The sequence below is a fragment of the Microtus ochrogaster genome, chromosome 10 (genome assembly GCF_000317375.1).
Source record: "Microtus ochrogaster isolate Prairie Vole_2 chromosome 10, MicOch1.0, whole genome shotgun sequence".
NCBI lineage: Eukaryota > Metazoa > Chordata > Mammalia > Rodentia > Cricetidae > Microtus > Microtus ochrogaster.
The window spans coordinates 29,891,151-29,901,054 of record NC_022016.1 but is presented as its reverse complement, the minus strand read 5'-3'; positions in this window follow the sequence as shown (position 1 = coordinate 29,901,054).

Below are 9,904 nucleotides of genomic sequence, written 5' to 3'. Positions count from 1 at the left end.
TATTTTGAGACAGGGCTTCTTGGTAGCTTTTGAGGTTGTCCTCAAACTCACTCTGTGGACTGCCTGCCTCATCCTCCTGAGTACTGATTGCACCACCACCTAGTGAGTTGTCAGTTTCTTAATCAGCTTCTCTCTTCAGAAAGACTTGTTTCTGTTATAAGTTTGTACCTGGGGCACACTTCATTCTCAACTCATGCCAGTGTCCTCTGTAAAGGACCAAATTTAGCCATTTTCAAAGTAATACATAGGAAATCTAGAACTATAAAAAATTAATTTCTATAGCAGTCCAAATATTTTTACTTTATTCAGATTTGTCCACTGAAACCCAAACTCCAGTGGAACTATATTTAGAGAAACATTATTTTTGATAGCAGTTAAAAATAAGTGCAATGAAAGAGGTAAAATTGTGCTATGTTTAATGTCTTTTAAAGACAAGGTACCAGTGTTCTTTATCCCCCGCCCTCTTTTCTTCAACAATGAGAAAAGTTTTCAAGAATATATGCAACTCAAAGAGAAAGACTACTCTAGAAATGAAATCTACTCTCATCTAGAACTTGAACTTTTTTTTATAAAACTTTGAAAGATACATTCAAATTTTTAAGCCACATTGATTATGTAATTTTGTTATGCTTACTCTTCATTCATGACTTATGTAGGTTTTATTTTCAAAGGAGAATCAGATTCTTAGGTTATTTATCCAGCCTATTCAAGTTCTTTGCATGTTTCACATGTGTAATGGAGATCATTGTGTGCTTTGGAATAGTCCCCTTGGACACTGTAAAGATTTGTCAGTTGATTTGGTTTAATAAAATACTGATTGGCCACTAATCAGGCAGAAAGTGAGATGGGGAAACCAAATTAATGATGATGGCAAAGAGAAGGATAGAGTCAAGAGAGTTACCAGCAGATGTAAAGAGAGCAAGATAGACATGCCACACTGAGAAAAGGTTCCAAGTCACATGGCAAAGTATGGATAAGAATTATTGCTTAATTTCAGTATAAGTTAATTTCAGTATAAGAGTTAGCTAGTAATAAGCCTGAGCTATTGGATGAGGCTTTACAATTAATATAATCCTCTATGTGGTAAAGTAGCTGCTTTGGGAAGCAGCTACTGAGCATTTGGGAATGGGAAGTTGGAAGAGAAATGTCCAATTACAATCAAATAGTGATCAAATCCTTGTCGGAAGAAAATGTTTTAGCAAACATAGACTTCAGAGCACTCTTAATAGTTCTGGGCAGTGTGAATTTTCTACTTGTTTTTGTTATAATCCTGATAAGGAGGGTGTTTGGTGATTGCTTATCTTCCTCACATAGACTATTTTATTTAATAACTCTATGAGAAACAATCTGAAAGTTATTAATTATTACTGAAGTTATATGAAAAATGGAATACATGAATTTCATAGCATAATGATTACACACAATACTGTGAAAGTTGTAATTTTAAGCAGTAAGTTCAATATGTTCCATTTAAGAGCTGAAATTACAATTTCATTTAATTTATGTGGAAAATATGTTACCCCAAAAGCTTTCTAATACATGATGTCTTGCAGAGTGACCATGGATAACACATTTATTTTCAGGCCATATTTGTATAGTCATATGCCTGTAAGCACACACTATACAATTTGTATTTTCTTTGGATTTCAAATGTGAGTCCCTTGCTCTATTTATGTAATGTAAATTTATAAGCCTGTACAATTTAAAGTATTCAAGTTATTAAAATATGAATAATATGTCATGTTTAGATCATTATTTAGAGTGATACTTCTCATCATATTACAACTCACAAGTTGACATTTATTCTCGGAAGAATGCTGATTCAACAGTTCCTGCACGGCAATGTGTTGAATATAAAATATGTAATATTTATGAGCATAGAACAGAAAATCTTCAGAAATAAAAATAAGAGATATTGATATCAACTTCAGATGAGAGCTGAGCTACAAAAAATGTGACTATAAGTTTTTAAGTGAAGAATTCAGGTAGAAAATTATCATTTAGAAATTATTTTTCTTTGAGAATTTCATGCTTGTATATAAGTTATTTTGATTGTATTTACACCCAATACCCTCACATATACTCACCCTACACCTGCTTTATACTATCTTTTTTTCATACCAGTTAGATAAATAAATTATTTTCCAAAGAACTATGCAGACAATGTGCTTTACTGCAGAAAAAAAAAAAACAGACTGAAGGACAGAAGAGGACCACAAGGAGGGAGAACTAAAATAACAAATATTAAAAATTAAATAAAAACACATAGGATGAAAGCACATGAATGGAACAATAGAAGAAGAAAGGTTGAGTCTATTGTGTGCAAAGATTTCAATGCATATGTTGTGATTAACAGAATGGTTTACTCAGAAGAGTAGCTTTAAGCATGATGTCATGGTGGTTTAGGAAAACTAGAATTAATTCAATTTTAAGTGGGTTTTGAAAATGATAAGCCAAGTTAAAAAAATCATGCCCCTGAAATTATGGATTGCTTACACATCATGTGGCAAGTAGGGATTAGTATATGAAACAAGCAAGAGTTGAGACAGTGATACAGCAACATATAAGGGACCCTTTGCCTCTGTTTTACACACAACAAAGACAGAAAATTTAATGTATGAAGTACAACTTCTGAAAAAGGCTGACACAATCAATCTGTACACTGGTCAGTTTTTGGCACCTTGTGTTGCTTGTATCTAAGCTTAAGCAATCACCTTCCAGAGGAATCTATTTGTCATTTTGCAAGTAAATATACTCTATGTGCATTTGACTGACCTCCAAACTTGTGCACACAAAATACATGCTAAATATTTTAAATACCTTTGAGCAGTTTAGGAAAATAATGATATAATAATGACAGATTTGCTTACAACAGGCATGATAAACACAAAAATTTAATAATGATATTCAAATTAACTTAGTGACAATTTTCTCTCACTCAGGTTGTTTACACAATGCTCAGTGAGGATCGGTACTTCTAGTCTGTCCTGCTCTGTTAATGTGATCTCAGAAAAATTATATTATCTCACCATCTACTTCATCATCATTTATGGTAACATCTTCCTTCAAGGTGGTAATAAACATTACTTGTGCATATAATGTAAGGGAATTTAAATTGTGCTTAACCCAAAGTAAGCACATTATGTATAAATATTTTTGCATCATCTCACATTAAAAATTTATAAACCTTCATTATTTATCTCTACTGTCTTGCAAGCTCTAAGCTCATTCACAGTAAAAATTCTGTGTTCCCAACGTAGAAACACCTGCAAGTCAGTTAACCATTTCTTTGATGCTGTCCCAGGTTCTTGCTTTGTCTCCCATCTGAACCAAAGGGTATTAGAATTCAACTACTGTTATGTGTTGTTTTCAGGCTTGAAAATTATGTTCACATTACTAGTGATCTTTATGTTTTCTGACAAAGTGAACCTTCATCTTTAAATAATTGGCTAGAGAAAGCAAGAATTCCCTCCTGGTCCATCAACAAAAGTTGCTTTGTTTTTGATGTTTGTTTTCCCTTGACCGTCACAATTTCAGAAAAGTTCAATTTTGTCACTCTGAGTGAGAGAGAGGACCATCATTGTCCTTGTGCGTTCTATCCTTCTTATGAGGGAGCTGTTTCTGCCTACACCTATGCTGTAGCTTGTGATCTACGTAATGTGTATAGCCCCATGTTATCTTTCCTATGTATTATGGGTTATATGCTATATGTTTCTGCTTCTAGTGGGAAGTTTTAGACACAGTTCTACTAATAGTATATCAAAAAGAAAAAATTGTCTTAACACTAATAGTTATTGTAGAGCTGGAGAGATTGCTCAGTGGTTAAGAGCACTGGTTGCTCTTCCAGGTTCAATTCCTAGCACTGTCCTGACACCTCACAACTGTCTGTAACTCTAGCTCCAAAAGATCTGACACCTTTACAAAAATACACATAAAATAAAGTTAATTAATAAATAATAAAAAAGAGTTATACTGCTCATGCAGAGGACTGGAATTTAGTTCACACAACCTTGTGTTTCAATGCTAAAACCTCCTGTAACTCTAGCTTCAAGGGACAAACAGTTTTTTCAGGTCTACAGGGAGTACCTGTACTCACTTGAACATACTCAAACATGTACACATTTTAAAATAACAAAATTAAATAACTTCAAAAAGAAATCAAAGTGGACAAACACAAAGCAATAAAAAATTTAATTATTGGTATGGTGGTTTGAATTAAGAATGACCCCTATAGGCTCATATTCTTAGTCATTCATTAGGAGTGTCACTACTTAGAGGAGTGGCCTTATTGAAAAAAGTGTGTCAGTTAGGGTGGCCTTTGGGGGTTTCAAATGCTCAGGCCAGCTCTCTTCCCTCTCTCCTTTTTTCTTTTTCTTGCTGAGCACACATCTAGACATAAAACTCTCAGCTACCTCTCCAACACCATGTTTCTCTGTAGCAGGCCATGTTTCTTGCCATTATGACAATGGGCTAAACCTCTGAACCTATAAGCAAGTTCAAATAAAGTGCTTTCCTTTTAAGAGTTGCTGTTGTTATGGTTTCTCTTCACAGTAATAGAACACTGAGTAAGACAACTAAAGAGTGTTTAAGCAAGGAGGTGGAATAGATTCATAATGTAAATTTGATGCTAGATTTTGGAAAGATTGGATCTATACTGTCTTTTTTTACACCAAGATGAAATTTTTAATTAAAGTCATAGCTATGAGTATGATTATCAAGAATGGGCAAGCACACTAATGGTTGCCTCATATGATTTTTTTTAAATAAAACAGGAAGAAAAGGACCCATGAATCTATAAAATATGAGAAAGTACAAATTCATAGTAACAATTTTAACTGGTAACATTAACTAACATATTTAAGAGATAATTATCCTGATGGAGAGATTCAACTTTTGATATTATATTTTATTGGTTAGTAACAATATTGTAAAGAAAATATTTCTACTTCTGTTAAGGACAAGATTCTGTCTTAGAACGCTACCTGATTTGTGGGAAACCAGTATTTTATGTTCCCTAAACCTGCTGAAAATTGACAACTACACCTGTGGAAAGGTGGTTACACTCACAAGGAGTGATTTTTTTTGTTTCTCTTTGGAATTCCTTTAGAAATTTTATGGCTTCTCTTTCATATGAATCAACAATGGCAAATGCCAAAAATCAAATGTAAAGATAAATAATTCTGAGAGTCTTTGCCATCTGCATGTTTTAAGTGTGCATTTCCCATTCAAGCTTGTAAAGACTTTCACTTCGAAACTGCTTGCATCTACCTAATTTAGAACACAATCTTAAGAAATTACTTTTTTTTTTTTTTACCAGAGATTCTTCAGTTGTTCTGTGGAATGAAATTGCAAGTCACTATACATTTTCATGGAAAATCATGATAGATAAACATCAAGTCAGGCCAATGATTGCAAGTAAACGAAGCATATGACATCAGCAGACTTGGCCAAAGTTATCATGGCCTTTTCTAATGCCTTGAATTATGCTCACCATATCTTAAGCATGATTTTTAACCCCATATGACCTTGATAAATTGTGAATTTTAAATAAAAGAGCAAAGATAAAGAAAGGGTAGGGAAACCCTAATCCTCCACATTAAATTTTGTCTTTGAGGCACAAAACCAAGCATTCTAAAGCCTATGCCTTGAATATAATTCATTTGGGTGGTAGGAAAAGGGTTGTTCAGTCTAACAAGGACCAGAGGTGTCAAAACTCTGAAATGTAAAAATAAAAATTCATGTAGTCTGTTCTGTGAAGCCACAGGGAGACAATCTGCAACCAATGTTTTTGAAGAAAACACAACGTTGTAGCAAAATCTGTGTGCTTTGATATGTGTGTACTTTTGAAACATTTTATTCTTATTCAATTTCTCCTTCACCTGGCGAACACTAATGGATGGAATTTCACAGTTTATTCTACATTTGGTATGAAACAGTCAATGTTTTCATGAATTCCCAAAGCCCAGGAAAAAGTTAATTTCAGTTCAAGTGAATAGATAACCTGCACCTTCTCTTAATAAGGACAGCAACCTGGGGTCTGCAGAAGACAAAGCCAAGAGCAGCTGGGCAGTTCTGCTCAGATTTCTTTGAAAAGGGAGCAACTTCCTTTTGGCCTTGATGAAAACCCTTTGTGGAAAAGCTGTGCAGTAGGGGAAACCATCAGAAATCATTCTTGTAGAACAGCAAGGCGGTGAGGCAAGCACTGTCTCCCTCGTGGTTTTATAGTCTGTAATAGAAATTAACAGTGCCATCTGCAGCCCGATTATGCACTTTAAGATCACTGCATGCTTTATAGCAGGCATTATGGTATACGGCAGCAATTTTTGCAAAGCTAGTCACAATTATATTGGTTTCCAGAAAATTAAAAGAACCTTAAGACATAAAGAAAACTGAGACAGAGGTAGGAAGTGGGACTATATGAACATTAAAAGAAAGACCTTCATCTAAGTTATCCGAATCTCTTTCTCTAAGCCACTGATAGCAACTCTTTCTTTTCCTGATGTCTTTACTCTGCTTTAGAAATAAATTTTGTGCTCCTAAGCCAAATTATATTATCTGCTCTAGTGGTCTATGTGAGCAATGTATTTCATATATTCATGATCTTTGTGTGAAATAAGCTTCCCTGCATTTTCTGTTTGCTCTTAAGCTCGTTAATTTTGGAACTGGTCAAGCACTAGCTTCCCATCACAGTGGTGGAGAGCATGGTAGGTCCATCAGTGCTTCCCAGGGGGGCCCTTAGATGAGAAGAACATTGGCTGACTTTGAAACTTAATTTAAAATTGCATCATTAAATAAGCTTACAAATAGAGTCCTTAAGACTTTCCTTATCAATGTTTGTTTATGACATAGAGTAATCAAGATATTGAGGAAGTTAAGTACAAATGGATGTTTCTGAGTAAATTACTATTTATAGTCCACAGTCATGCAATCAAACTTGCATTTTAAAGTATATGTTGTTTCATGGGATCAGCTGAAAAATAAAGGATAATATTTATTACTCAGTATCTGTATCATCTATATCTATCCGTGCATATGTATATACATATATACATACAAATACATGCCAAACTGCTTCACTGAGAGCTGGGTAGAGCTAATAACTTTTGTTGTCTGTCATGGTATTCTTGGTTGTCAACTTGACTACATCTGGAATTAACTAAAATTCAGAAATGATGGGGCGCACCTGTAAAGGAGTTTTGTTTAATTTGAAGTAGAAAGATCCACTTCTGATCTAGATCTTTGAGGTAGGAAGACACACCTTTAATCCAGACCTTTTTAGCAGAGGAAATCTGTGTCTCTATCAGGATTTGAGGATTTTGAGGCAGGAGGAGACACCGTCAGTCTCTGCCATACCTTCTACTGTGCTTGCCAATGGACCATGTGAGTTACTTGTATTTTTAAAGCTGCTCTTGCCTCCTTTCATCTTCTGGTGCAGCTTCTAGTAAGCAGTATTCTGAGTGCTTCCAGGGACAGGTTCCTTAGACACAATCCTTATATATAGTTGTTATGTAACTGTAAAAAAAAATATTTGATAAATTGTCCCTATCGTGTCAGCTTTTACATAACTACTTAGGGTTTGTTTAAACTTTTTGCTGAGTATCCTTGCTCTCATTTCTTTAGCTCCCTGAAGGATGAAAACTATTTGTATCCATTTTTTTTAATCTAATTCATTGAATCCTATAATTTAAGTAATTTTTCCCTTTGGTTTATCATATTTCTAAAGCATTAAACATAAATAACATATACATTTAAATTATCAGTTAATTTTTAAGGTGTGAGTGGTTTTTTGTGAGTTGTTGTAATACTAAATGGTGCATATCTTGATTTAGTTAATTTTTATCCAAGTTCCAAATAATTCTGTATTAAATAGTTCTTAAAAGAATATTTTTGTCCTTGATTGAAATTAATTCCTTATTTATGTCCTAAAATAAATTTAAAATTTTAAAGGCATTTTAAACTTTTAATAATTTTACTTTAAAGATTGTATTAATTTATAAAAGGCAATTTGTATCAATATAAAGAAATAATGACTAACTATGATAAAACAACAAAATTTTAATAACTCAGAGACCTAAGAAAAGAATTGGTCAATAAACATGAATGTATAATATACCCACATTTATGGAACACTATGAAAGCAGTGCTAAGAGCAAAGCTCATAACACTAAAATCCTAAGTAAAATACATGGAGAAATCTCACACTAGCTACTTAATACCTGAAAGCACTAGAACAAATAGAAGCAAACTCACCAAGAAGAAGTAGATGATGGGAAATAATAACATTGAAAGCTGAAATCAATAAAATAAAATCAAAGAGAACAATACAAAGAGTCAATAAAACAGAATTGGTTCTTTGAGAAAATCAACAAGATAGACAAACCCTTGTCCAAACTAACCAAAAGGCATAAAGAAGCTGTCCAAATTAATAAAATCATAAATGAAAAGGGGGACATAAAACAGATACAGTGGAAATCCAGGGAATCATCAGTTCATACTTCAAAAACCTGTACTCTACAAAATTGAAAAAAAAAAAGAAATGTACAATTTTCTGGATAGGTACCACATACCAAAATTGAATCAAGTCTAAATAAAAAATTTAATAGAAATGTAATACCTAAAGAAATGGAAGTATTCATTAAAAGTCTCCCCCCAAAAAACAGCAACAACAAAACCAAGACCAGATGGTTTCAGTACAGAATTCTACCAAAATTTCAAAGAAGAGTTAATATCAATACTCTTTAAACTGTTCCACATGATAGAAACAGAAGGGACATTGCCACACTCTTTTTATGAGGCTACAGCTACCGTAATACTCAATCCACACTAGGATGCAACAAAGAAAGAAAATTACAGACCACTAATTTTCATCTTAAACATTGATAAAAATAACTCAATAAAATACTGGCACACCAAATCCAAGAACACATCAAAAAAAACATCAACCATAATTAAATATTCTTCATTCCATATATTTCAACATATGAAAATCTATCATTATAATCCACAATGTAAACAATGTGAAAGAAAAAAAACAACATGAACATCTCATTAGATGAAAAAAACCTTTGACAAAATCATACACCTTTTCATATTAAAGATCTTGGAGAGATTAATCAAACAAGTGAAAGAACTGTTATGACAAGAACTTTAGACTTTTGAAGAAAGAAATTGAAGAAACTATCAGAAAATGGAAATATCTCTTATGCTCTTGGATAGGTAGGATCAACATAATAAAAACGGCAATCTTATGACATATGATCTTAGTGTCAACCAATAAGAACAATGCATATTTGATTTTGGATTCCCCTCTGTATGCTGTGAATACCATTGGCTAACAGAGAAACTGCTTTGAGCCTATAACAGAGCAGTGTAGACAGAGCTAAGTGGGGAAAACTAAACTGAGTGCTGAGAAGAGAAGGCAGAGTCAGAGAGAAGCCATGTAGCCCTACTGGAGACAGACAGCAGAACTTTCCCAATAAGACACAGCCTCGTGGAGATGCACAGATTAACAGAAATGGGATAAATAAAGATGTAAGGGTTAGCTAATAAGAAGTTAGAACTAATGGGCCAAACAGTGATTTAATTAAAATAGTTTTCTGTGTGATTATTTTGGGTCTGAGCTGCTAGACAGCCAGGAAACAAAGAAGTAGCCTTTTACAGCACATATTCACAGCAAAATAAACTGGTTGATATTGGCATAAGAACAGAAATATGGATTAATGAAGTCAAATTGAAGACCCTGCCATTAATACACTCACCTATGAACACCTTATTGTTTGATAAAGAAGCCAAAACTGAACAATGAAAAAAAAAAAGAAAGGTTCTTCAAAATATGATACTGGCAAAACAGAATGGCAACATGTAGAAGATTGCAAATAAATCCTTATTTATTGCCATGTCCAAA